This window comes from Triturus cristatus, chromosome 6, assembly GCF_964204655.1.
Source record: "Triturus cristatus chromosome 6, aTriCri1.1, whole genome shotgun sequence".
Lineage (NCBI taxonomy): Eukaryota > Metazoa > Chordata > Amphibia > Caudata > Salamandridae > Triturus > Triturus cristatus.
The window spans coordinates 1055898473-1055911475 of record NC_140589.1 but is presented as its reverse complement, the minus strand read 5'-3'; the positions used below and the strand labels follow the sequence as shown (position 1 = coordinate 1055911475).

General features: G+C 43.3%; 1 long non-coding RNA gene across 1 annotated transcript in view; it reads right to left on the bottom strand.

Moving 5' to 3' along the window:
• The window catches only part of LOC146820980 (uncharacterized), a 116105-nt gene that overhangs the window by 42104 nt on the left and 60998 nt on the right, over positions 1 to 13003 (bottom strand). The gene's annotated exons all lie outside the window — the stretch shown is intronic.

Below are 13003 nucleotides of genomic sequence, written 5' to 3'. Positions count from 1 at the left end.
TCTTTGGATGTAACTTATGCTGTGGTTTTTTTAAATTTGTTTTACAAGTAAAATGTTATTGTTTTTTCAAATTGCAAGAAACTCAAATATTGGTGTTATTTACTGTAGGTAGGTATTTAATTGCTACTAACGAAAAATTATAAAACTTGTTAGAAATTGGGTCTCTAGTTGGCAGAAGTATGCACCTTGTCCAAGTAGGGACCACAATCTAAGTCAGGGTCAGCTAGATACACACTTTAAATTAAAGTGCACTCACCCTCTGGTAGCTTGGCACAGAGCAGGCAGACTTAATTTAAGAGGCAATGTGTAAAATATGTGTGCAACACTCACGCACTCACAGTAACATAATGCAAACACCACTAAACGACTCCTCACATTTAGAAAAAAAGGGAATATATATCTGAGTAAAACAAGACCAAAACGACAAAAAAAAAATCAGAAGTCAAGATATGAGTTTTGAAAGATTAAATGCAAAAACAGTGCTTAGAAATCAATAGCACTAAAAGGTTACCTGAGGTCACAAGGGACTGAGGTAAATCCAAAGTTCAGGCCAACCGCGATAGATGGCAGGCCGGCTACGAGACTTGCGCAGGCCCAGCTGCGTCATCGTTAAGCTCTTTTGCGATGCAGGCAATGCCTCGTCATCAAGCCATGCAGAGCATCGTTGTTGGACCGCTGTCGTCAAACAGCCTCAGTGTCGAAGGTCGATGTGTCGGTTCCAATCAGCACAAAGGTGACGATGCGTTGAGTTTGTAATAAACCAGCTGCAGAACCCACTTCTGAGGCCCAGGACTGGAGGGGGGGCACCTCAGGCAAGGAAAGGAATCACTGTTGGCAGAGTCCAGCAGCACCAGTAGAATTGCAGGAAGTCTTTTGTGTCCCTGAGATTTCAAAAAAACAGGAGGCAAACCAGCAAATCCTTGGAGTCACTCTGGGTTCAAGTGAGATGGGTTCAGTCCTTGTTCTCAGTAGGGCATAGATCAGCAGGCAGATCAGCAAAGCAGAGAAGCAGTTCCACAGAACAGTTAGTGAAGGCAAAGTGGCAGTCCTTAATGCACAGGATTCTTTACTCCAGCAGAGTTCCTCCTAGGTCCAGTAGTATACTGTCTTGGTAGAGTCAGAGCCCCAGTACTTATACCCGAATGTGCCTTTGAAGTGGGGGTGACTCTAAAGCAGTGTTTTGAAATGCACAGGGCCCCTTTCAGTTCAGTCCTGTTTGCCAGGCTATCTGTGGGGGGTAATCAGCCCTTTCTGTGGGACACAGGACACTGCCTCTTCAGATGTGTCAGCTCCGACTCCCCCTTACTGTCCAGGAAGGCTGTCCAAATGCAGATGAATACAGATGATTCCTCTGTCACACCCACCCTTCCTGTGTTTGTGGCTCTCTAGAGGGAATGCACAAAGTGTAGCTGACGCCTAGATGTGTATTGGAGACAGGCTGTAGGCACATAGTGCTAAGTTAAGAGCCGAGAAATGTCCGCTTTCTAAAAGTGGCATTTCTTAAACTGGTAGGGTAAAATCCAACCTTACCACTATTAAGGATTTATCATTACCATACCAACGATATGAAACTTGATTTAGCTTCTCATTTCTAATCTTGAATGACAGTTTAAAGGTGTTTTAAGGAATTCCCAATGCTTGCCTGTGAGAGGAGTATTTTATTTATTTATAAAGTTTGTATAGCGCGGGCGAGACCCTAAAGGAAATCAGAGCCCCTCACATTATAGGGTGAGTAGGATACAGTTTGTAAAAAATGACATTTGTTATATAAATGAGAGTGACAAGGTAATGCTGGAGTTAATTGATGCACAACAATGTAGTGGTCAGGGCATCAGGATAGCAGGCAAGTGAGTAGACAATAGGTCCTAAAAGTCACTTGGGGCAGAAACTTGTTCATTAGTATTGTTTTCACTTCTTTTTTAAAAGAAGAAGAAGATGAGATTCAGTGGACATCCGGTGGGAGAGAGTTCCATATCTTCGGGGGGAACGGGAGAAGGCTCTGTAACTTGCTCTCTTTTTGCGGAAAATGTGTGGTCTCAGTAGCAGTGAACTTACACTTTGTGAGGATCTGCATCCCCTTGAAAACTCTAGCTTTTGAGCCAGATTTATGTGGGTCTTGAAATGTAGGGCCTTATGAGTCATACAAGCAATCTTTCGCTATATTCTTGCTTCGTACGGCAACCAGTTTAAGGTTTTTAGTGCTGGGGATATGTGATCATTTCTTTTTGTACCGGTTATCAGTCCGGCTGCGGCATTAAGGGAGGCCCTTAGCGGGGCCAAAGTCTGTTTGGGAAGACCACAAAGAGTGGAGCTTCCGTAACCTAGCCTGAGCAGTACAAGGGCTTAGACCGCCATCTTGATGTCGTCCTGAGGTAGGAAAGGTTTGAGTTTCCTTAGTGTACTCATCTGATATTTAGCTGCCTTGGTGGCATTGCATATATGATTCTGCATGTTTAGGCTTTTGTCTAGTGTGATTCCAATTGATTTAGCTGATTCAATAATGTGAGGAGAACAGTTGAAGGCTGTTAGCTGTTTAATCTAGAGGTCGATCTTGGGAGAGTGGTTAGGAGGAGCGATGAGGAGGAATTTCGTTGTGGGGGTGTTGAGCATTAGGTGGTTATCAGTGAGCCACTTTTGAGTGTTCATCAAGATAGAGTTGAGTGAAATGAAGTCTTCTGGTGAGGAGATTTTCAGGTACAGTTGTGTGTCATTTGCATACACGTGGTAAAGAATGCTCATGGAATTCAATGAATTTGCAAGTGGTTCCATGAATAAGTTGAAGGGTATGGGTGACAGTGCAGACCCCTGTGGAACCCCCATATTAACTGCGGAGGGCTGAGAGAGGGATTGATTCACCTTGACTCTTTGGTTTCTGATGTGGAGGAATGATGTAAACCATTGCAGTACCTGCCCTGATAGGCCCATTCTCTGTTCAAGAATGGAGAGTAAGCTGTTGTGTTTAACAGTATCGAAGGCAGAGGACAAATCAAGTATAATCAGGAGACAAGAATCATTTTGGTCTAGCATTTTTAAGATGTCGTCCAAGATGTGAATGAGAGCAGATTCAGTGCTGTGCCCTTTGCGAAAACCAGATTGATGTTGATCCAATAGTTGGAGTTCCTCTGTGTGTGCAGAGTTGAATTTGCATGTACTTTTTTAGGATTTTTGCAAGAGTGGGGATGTTGTAGATAGGGCGGAAATTGTTCGAGTCAGAGCTGTCTGCATCAGGTGTTTTTAGACTGGGGGTTACTTGTGCTATTTTTGGGGAGTCCAGGATAGAGCCTTGTGATAGTAAAGCATTAACAATCTTTGCCCATGGAGGGAGGGGTGTTGTTTTTATTTCATTGAAGATTGAAGGTGGAAGTGGGTTGCTGAAGTGATTAGATGGGTTGATCACTAGAAGGATGTTGTAGATGTCATTATCACTGAGAGGAGTGGAGGTGTGCCAGGACGCATTGTTCTTAAGGACATCACCAGGGGGACCGAACCCATCACGACCCAGAGTGGTAAATGGATGAACTATCCTTGTATTGTAAAGAAAAGCGCTCTTCGATTCAAGGTCTCTTTCAATGCTTTTTGTTTGCTCCTCGAAGAAAGCGGCAAATTCCTCGCATGAAGGAATGCTGTCCTCATGAACTGTCCGGTTGGTTACGTTGTGCGATTGTTGCTTCTCGATTTTGAAAAGTGTTTTGGGATGGTTAATGGCTTGGGTAAGTTGAGTTCTAAAGAAGTCGGCTTTTAGCTTTTTTGATTTGTCTGTTGTAAGTTACCAGAATGATCTAAGGAGTTTTAGGTGTCCGGTAGAAGGTCTGGATCTCCACATTCTTTCGGCTGACCTTAGACAGCGACGTACAGAGTTTTGGTTTTCATTGACCCAAGGTTTAGAGATTTTGGTAGAAGCGTTTTGTTGTTGTAGAGGGGCAAAAGAGTCAAGGATGCTTGAGATAGAGGAGTTAGAGAAGACTGTGATTTCATGTACATCTTCCATGTCAGCTTGTGGCGTCAGGGCATTGGTGCATCGGCTTGCTAAGACTACAGGATTGATGTTTTGGAGGTTGCTTTTCTATTGCTTTGTTTTCATTGGATGGTCACTCTTTGGAGTCACTTCTAGATTGATAAGGAAGATGATGCTATAATGATAAGACCAGTCATTTGAGACAATGGAATCCAGTGTGATGATGTTCCTTTTAGATATGATAAGATCCAGGGTTTCGCCCTTGTTGTGGGTTGGGCTGTCGCAGAATTGGATCAGCTCATAGTCTGATGGGAAGCTTTTTAGGCAATTCACTGCGTGATCGTTTGGGTTAGACAAGTGGAGGTTGAAGTCTCCAAAGACATTTTAGGTCACTAGGGGGTCATCGTTGGATGTGATAGTTTCCAAGAGTTGTTCAATGAAGGATAGATTGTCTCCAGGGGGGTGGTAGAAAGTGTGTAGTCTGGAGATGGAGTTGTTGTTTGAAATGTTGGTGCAGAGATATTCACTGGAGATCAAGGTGACAGTTTCTGATTGGGACACCGAGAGTGTATTTCTATGTATACAAGCTATTCCCCCACCCTGTTTAATGGCTCTGTCTAGACGAATTATGTTGTAGCTGGGATGGACTAGAAGGTCCAGCATAGGAGTGGGGGAACAATTTAGCCAGGTTTCAGTGAGGATGACTAAGTCAAGTTCATTTGTGAGGATGAGATCGTAGATATCAGGGGTATATTTACTCGCTGATCTACAGTTGAGAAGAATGCATTTCAGTTGGCTATTAGAGTGGTTGGTGTGAGTCCGAGGGATGTTAATATGCTTGAGGTTGTCACTATTTATACCTCTATGATTGAAGGCGGGTTCTTTATAGGGGTTGGCTTGAATGGTTTGGATTTGGCCCTTGAGGGTCTTGTTAGTACCTGTTGTAATGGTGTATGAAAGGAGTAGATCGTGGATATCATAGTTAGATAGATCAGCCTTCAGTCTTTTCAGATGGGAGGAGGCATTTGGGAGGGGTAACGTTTTTGAGTTAAAGTGAGGGGTGTGAGGGTCTTGAGCTGGATAAGTGCATGTTTGGGAGTTGGCCCGGGTCTTTAGTGTACTACTGTTTCTGAGCAAGGGTAGATGCTCGAACGTGATGGCTGTCAAATTATGGATTTCGTCTGTGAGGTGGCGCAGGCAGATAGAGATCTCATTAGGGCGAGTAGCCCAGTCAGTGTGGTTATAGTTGGTTAGGGGTTGTGGTGGGGGTTCCGGTAGGGGGAGAGGCCTCATGAGAGAGCTGTTTGGGCAGATGCTGCATTTTTACAGCCCCAGAGGGCGAGTGAGTCAGGGAGGTCTTGTGGAGGACGAACTTGTGTGTAGAAAGGAACTGGGGTTGGGGGGAGTGTAGGAGGGGGGAGGGTAGGAGGGTCAATGGACCAGGGGTAGGATGTGAGAGATAAGGGGATGAACGCAATGGGTGTTTTAGGTCCCAAGGATAGAGCTTTCCTTGCCTTATTAAGGGCTGATGGTGGCCTGGGATGGATCTTGCCAAGTGGGGCCACTTGAGAGGGATAAATCGGATGAGCAGGCGAGGTTACAGCAGTGGGGGACCCGAATTGTGTTGGGGGAGTATGTGATAAAGTAGGGCAACTAGTCATTGGAATCAACGGTCGTGTAGGGGATGAGGGCTCTGTACTTGCTAGGCCAGGGGACTGGATGAGGTGGGGATCGCTTAGGAAAAGGGTAGGGCTAGGAGAAGTTGGAGTCACCACGTATGCTAGTTGATGTGCTTAAGTGATATCATGACAATTAGTGTGAGATGAGGGTAGCTGTGGGCTCTTATTAATCACTGCTTTCTTGACTGTAGGGACAATATTATCCATTTTAAATAAATTGTCGTACGAAGCTTGAATCAGTATGATTCCATTGTTGTAAAGGGATGCCTCACAATACTGAAAAACTAAATTGGCTGTGACCAGGACATGTACAATTTAAAAGTACATGTCCTACCTTTTACTCACAAAGCACTTTGCCCTTAAGGCTACCTAGGGCCTACCCTAACCGTGATGTAGGTGTAATAAAAGGGGAGTTTAAGGCTTGGCAAGGGGTTTTAAAGGCCATGTCAAAGTGGCAGTAAAACTGCACACATGGCTCTTGTAATGACAGGCCTAACACAGGTTTGAAAGTCTACTTGTGTGGGTGGCACAACCAATGCTACAGGCCCAGTAGTAGCATTTCGATTACAAGTCCTGGGTATATGGTATACCACTTTACAAGGGACTTAGTTTAAACCAAATATGCCAATAAAGTATACACTAATATCACCATGTTTAGGGAAGAACCACATGCACTTTAGCACTGGTTAGCAGTGGTAAAGTGCTCAGAGCCCTAAGGCCAACAAAAAGATACAGCAAAAAGTGGAGGTAAGAAGGCAAAATGTTGGGGGGAGACTGCCTTAAGGAAGACAGATCTAACAGTCCTATCTTTTAAGTATTATTACGTATGTTTGAATCTTGTATTTGATGTTTTATTTAATAGACACATTTCTAAAAAACCACATTTTGACTGACTAATGGTACGCACTAACCCCTAATCCCTGACAGAATGATTAAATACTAGCCGAAGCCCAACACTTTCTTTAAGCAATTTTTTGTCATGTTGGTTGTGTTAAATGTTTGAGATGACTGAAATGACCTTGCCAGTTAGTATTGCAAAATGAATAATTATATATATATATCTATTCCCTACTGGCGGTCGCCAGTAGGTAGTTATAGTTAGGACCAAGTTTCCATAGGAAGAGCATTTTTTGTTTTGCTTATAACTTTGGCGTTGTTTGATGAATCTTCATGAAATTTTCCAAACTAATTCTTTGTTCATATCAGCTCCTATGTTGAAAGTTTGGGGGTGATTCGTCAAGGGGGGGGCTGAGAAAAAAGGGGGTCCCAAAACGTGTTTTCTCTATGTTAATTTCCATAGGAAACTTTTGACAAAGCTACAGGTCGAACGGGTGAACAGAATTACCCCAAATTTGGCAGGGAGAAGGGTATTGGTCTAGAAAGCACGCTTTTGTTTATTTGGTGTAAATCCGTTCAGAAGTTTTTGAGAAATATCGAAATTTACAAATATCGATATTTGGAAATTCTGCCATCTGATTGGCTGAGGCGTTAAGAGCACGAGCTTGCTGCTTATTGGTTTGGAGCACTGTGAGCGGTTGCAACTAGGAAGTGTTGGCTGCCATTTTGTGATTCTGTTGAAGCGTGTAAGGGGAAAAAAGGGCAAAAAAAGTAGGAAAGAAGAGGGTAGGAGCACTGTAACCTCTGTGGGGTGTTTAGGGTGTGCTATAGAGGGGGTGCGAAGCGAACTACTCATACCTACCAGTCTGAAAGTGCTGGGTACGAAAATTAAGTGAGGTATTGCGTAGAGTCTGATGCTGCCAAGGTGAGCTGCTGCGGGACTCGGGGATTAAAGCGTGAGCCCAAACTGTGGGTCTTATGTTGTGAAGTCAGGTGCCCTCTCTGTTGCACCACACCTGTGGAAGTAGTGTCAGCATGTGTTTATACCTACTAGGACGAACTACTGACTCCTACTGGTCTGAAAGTGCAGGGGTACAGAAAATATGTGAGGTATTGTCTAGAGTCTCATGCTGCTAAGCTGAGCTGCTGCCAGACTTGGGGATGAAAGCGTGAGTCCAAACTGTGTGTCCTATGCTGTGAAGTCATGTGCTCTGGCTGCTGTGCCACATCTGTGCAAGTAGTGTCAGCATGTAGTTATACCTACTTGGAGGAACTTTTGTTCCGAATATTTTAAGTTGTGTATGGTGTTTAGGAGGTGTTATACAGTGAGTGCGAAGGTAAATTTGCGCGTATCAAATCAATTTGGTATTTGGAAAGTGCAAACTACTCACTCGTACAGGTCTGATGGCACTGGGGGCGTAAGCTGAGCTGCTGCCAGACTCGGGGATAAAGGCACTGAACTACTGACTAAGCCTGGGCAAAGCACTACGCTACGCTCGCGTAGTTTGTGAAGTTCGCGCTACTTCGCACTACGCGAACTGCACGTAGCACAGTGCAAACACGCGTAGCGTAGTGTTGCGTAGTGCTGCGGTCATTTTTTGCTTGCTGGCGGTCCTCAACGTCAAGTTGGCGACCGCGAGCAAGCAAAATGACATCCCGGCGAGACTTTTTCCTTGTTCGCGATCAGCAACCTCAAGTTGGCGATCGCGAGCATGGAAAATAAACCTCCCGGCGAGAATCCCAACGCAAGGAGGTCAGGTTTCTCATTGCAAGTGGTCGCGTATGCTCGGGACCGCTCGCGATGAGAAACTACCAGTTCACGTTGAGAAAGCTGCCGCTCGAGTAAAAATCTACTCGAGCAGCAGAAAACTACAGCTCGCACTATGCAAGATGCCATTTTCAATGATTACACAGTGCCGGTTGCTTGTCGGCACTGTGCATTCATTGAAAACGACATCTGGCACAGTGCGAACAAGGTACTACGCCGCTCATGAAGTGCTACGCGTAGCTCGCGTAGTGCGAACTGCACTTTGCGTAGCTTCGCGAAGTGCTACTTAGCGAACTACGCCCAGGGTTACTACTGTCCCCTACCGGTCTGAAAGTGCGGGGTACGGAAATTAAGTGAGGTATTGCCTAGAGTGTTATGCTGCTAAATTGAGCTGCTAGTAGACTCGGGGATGAAACCATGAGCCCAAACTGTGTGTTCTATGCAGTGAAGGCCCTGGAGGCCGGCGTGGAAATTATGTGAGTTATTAAGTGAGCGACTGCCCAGAGTCACATGGTGCTGAGCTGAGCTACTGGCGGAGCAGGGGATTAAACTGTGAGCCCTGTGCTCTGAACTCATGTTTTCGGGCCGCTGCGGCACACCTGTCTAAGTAGCGTCAATATGTGTGCATATACGTACTAGGAGGAAGTTTTGTTTTCAACAGTGTGACGTCTGTAGGGTGCTTGATGGGTGCTACAGAGGGAGTGTGAAGTTAAATTCTGCCATTTCCAATCTATGCGGTATTTGTAAAGTGCAAACTACTCACTCGTACGGGTCTGCAGGCGCTGGGGCCGGTGTGGAAATTAAGTGAGCTATTGCTCAGAGTCACATGGTGCTATCCTGAGCTGTCGCTAGAGTCGGTGATCAAAGCAAGCGCTCTGTGTTCCAAAGTCAGATGGTTTGGCCGCTGCGCCACAGCTGTGTGGAGAATAAATTTTGGCGAGGGTGCAGGAGTTGCCTTTACCTGGCCCTAAAATAGCGGGCCTAAGTTGTCAGTTATAAGGCGGCTCTAAAAAGAGCTACATATAGGTGCGGATGCACAGCTTCAGGTTATTCAGAAAAACTCGATTTCCCTGATCTGTGAAGTGCACTACATCTCTTCTGTAGATATCGGCCATATCAAAACATTGTTGTTGTTGTAGATCAACTCCATTCTATGGTCTCTGAGGTATGCAGACACAGCTTTGTTGACATTCTTCCTAGATCTTTCAATCTGAGGACAAAATTGGTTTGACCATTTCTACTTCTGTCTTTGGCATATATTGGAATATACAAAGACAGTTTGAGACAAAAGCAACATCAATTGTCGAAAGGTGTCCTTCATTAGCATTTCCAAACCTACCCCAGTCAATGTGCCTAGGTCGTTTCCACCACAATGCACAATCATGAGGTCAGGGTGTTGGAGATGCAAACAGGTTTTAACCAAAGGCAACAATTGGTGCCACTTCAATCCTCTCTGTGCAAACCATTTAATGTCCACATTTTGTAAACCTAGGTCTAAGTCAATACGTCTCTGTTCTGCATACCTCTTGCACCAGAAAACATAGCTATGTCCTACGATCCACACTAGCATTTTGAAAGAATGGCTGGAAGGTATGGACAGATGTCTGTAGCTCATGCAGTTCCTTGGTAGAGTAAGAGATATGTTTAAGGATGGGGAAAAATCATTTTTTTTCCACAGAAAACGATAATTGATTGGAAGATAAGAAGCATTGGGTACTAAAAACTAGGGTGCATATTAGTTGCGTGAAAAAGCATGTTTGTCATTGGTTAATAAAGAGCAGTCTAAATGTGGAGTCCATACGATAGGATGAAATGTGCTCAGCTCAACCAGACGTGCTACTTGCATTTGGAAGGTACATTTGGAACTTAAAACAATGGTGAACTTTTAACCCGCAGGTGCTGTTAAATGTTCGAGAATAGGCTGGAGGAAAAAACATTACGTTTAAAGAAATCATGAACTTTTAACCTGCAGGTGTCGTAGAATGTTCCAGAAAGTATGGTGATAAAATAGGTTGAACTTCTGACCTGTATGTGGCGCGAAATATTAAGTAGCTTTTCAGATGGAAAATTCAAAAATAACCAATGGAGATAATTTTTGGGATGTCGATGAAGGAATGAAGTATTCTGATTTGTTCTTTACATGTATTTATATGTGGAGCGACAGAGAAATTGTGCCATTATTGGTTCCATTCTTGATGAAAGCGGTGCATTACATGTACTGTGTGACAAAGAAAGTATTGCATGCGTGTGTAACATTTGAAATCTACATACCAACTACAAAGGTGAGGTAGAGATGAACAAGGTGTGTTATGTGTTCTGTAGTAGTGATTAAGTATTTGAGGTGATTTTTTTAAGTTTGAAAGTATTTTTTATTTCAAAATAATATACTGTTAGTAAAGTGTGGTGTTTCATATTGGTTATAAAATATGCATGAAGTTTGACCTGTTGTTAAATAAGTACTTTACATTGTTTAGGAATTTTTCACAAAGAAGAAATGCAGTTTGTCATCTTTAAAGGACTGTATGGTTTTGAAAGTGAGGTACAGCATTAATTTGAGTTTGCTAATGTATTCAGGCGATATAAAAAAATGTCCCACTTTGCAAATTATACTTTTTGTGGAAGTAGTGGGGAAGGGGGGGGGGGGGGTAGGAGATGTATGTGTTATTAAGTTAAAAGCGATAAAACCAAAACCAGAAATGTTATGTGGACAGGTTGTGGTCTCATTTTTGACAGTGAGAGGTAGATTTGAATATAAGTCTCGGTAGGTTGTTGTACAGTGAGGCCGTCTACAGTGTTTGGAGATTACATGGAGAGGAGATGGAGATAGTAAAAGTGATATGTTCCTTTTATATGTACGTATAGTTTGAATCGTTTGATCATAGGTTGACATATAATATGAACATGGTTTCTGGTTTGCATTTGGGTATCGTTAAGAGTTTTAGTAGTTTGTGACTAGTGAATAATAAAAAGGTAGATATACTAAAATATATGGTATTAAACGTATTATTGATTGTCTGTTCTTATGAAATAGAAGTGGTTGGGGAGTGTTTCTTTAGAAGAGATGTTTTATAAATGTGTGAGAGATAAAAAAGAAATGAAAATGTTCGGTATATTTTCTGTATGACTTTCTTGACATTAGTAAACTACATGTGATTATAAGTGATACTAATTGTCAGGCTGTGTCCCTGTGCTGAATATACATAGGTGTTTAAGTGGTCCGGGTTTTACCGGTGCTCAGCTTCACTATCCCTTTTGAGACACTCGTAAATTTTTTCATTCCATTTAATGTCTTTAATATACATACAGTAAATGGACGGTATATCAAAAGTTTGGGAATTAGAACTTTGTTTACTCTCCCCATCCTCTGCTATATACTCTGCAGAGTGTTTAAACGACTTTATTAACATACAGATGTCTAGCTAGTAAAGGTGGTGTAGGGCCACTGGGACCATTTATAAACCGTGCTATGGCATGGTTTATGTTTTACCTGCCAATTTGCATGTTTGAATACTTTTTGCTGATAAGCGTTCCGGAAGACACCTGTTAAAATGAAGCCCGTGTATGGGTATAGTGGCACTACTAGGAATGGTGGGGGTTTCTGTTTGATTTCGTATGGTTAAGCAAGGGCAGGGGTGGGGGTGGGGGAGGTGGGTATGTTGGTGATTAAAACACAGACTTTAGTATTGTGCAGATGTTTAGCTACTAAAGGTGATGTAGTACCACTGGGACCATTTATAAAGCACCCTATGGCATGGTATATGTTTTAGCCGGAAATTTGCATGTTTTAATACGTTTTGCTGCTGAGCGTTCCGTAAGACACTTGCTGAAATTAAGTCCCTGTATTGCTATAGTGACTCTACCAGGTTTGCTGGGGCTCTTTCTTTGATTTCGTAAGGTTAAGCAAGAATGGGGATGAGGGTGGTGTAGTGGCACTGGGCCCATTTATTAACCGCTTTATGGTATGGTATATGTTTTACTCACAAATTTGCATGTTTTAATACCTTTTGGTGATGAGTGTTCTAGCAGACAGCTACGCAAATCACACAACATTTCTGTGGATAACAAATCTTCGTGCTGATAGACACTCTTGCACTGTGGTAGAAGGCTGCCAGCATTGATGGCAAATTATGAAAGTTGGTGCCATTGTACATTTAAATGGAAGCTTGGACAATTTCTTTGTTATTATGGTGCAGTCAGGGCTTTAAGTGGGAAAAAAACTGGGGGTGCTCTAAAAAGGGCGGGGCAAACCTGTTAAAGGGGTGTGGGCTACATCAAGATAACTAGCAGTGTGTGCTTAAGAAAGTCCCCTCCAATTATCCTACGTTCGGAAAACACGCTCTTTAAAGGATTTCCCTTCCTCCTACAACGTGGCTCACCTAGCATGATGTCTCCACTTCTCAGTAGTGAGCAAAATGAGCATGCGCACAACGATGTGCATGCTCTCACTGCAGTCCAATAAAAAAAAAAAAGAAAACTGACTACCTTTGCGAGGGCCGAAAATAGAGCCCGATAGAGACCCGTTTTGAGGCCTTCTGAAAATAACTGCTGGTGCTCAGAGCTGGCCCACTTAAAGCCCTTCATCCATCTATTCTAAGCACTGCGCCATCCAACCATCTTTCAATTCATTCATACATTCCTACCTACATACATACATACATACCTCTGTCCCTGCACTTATCCTAAGCATCTATCAGCCCACTCGCCTATGGTAAGCACTGTGCCATCCATCCTGTCATACGCCCATATATCCATACATACATCTGC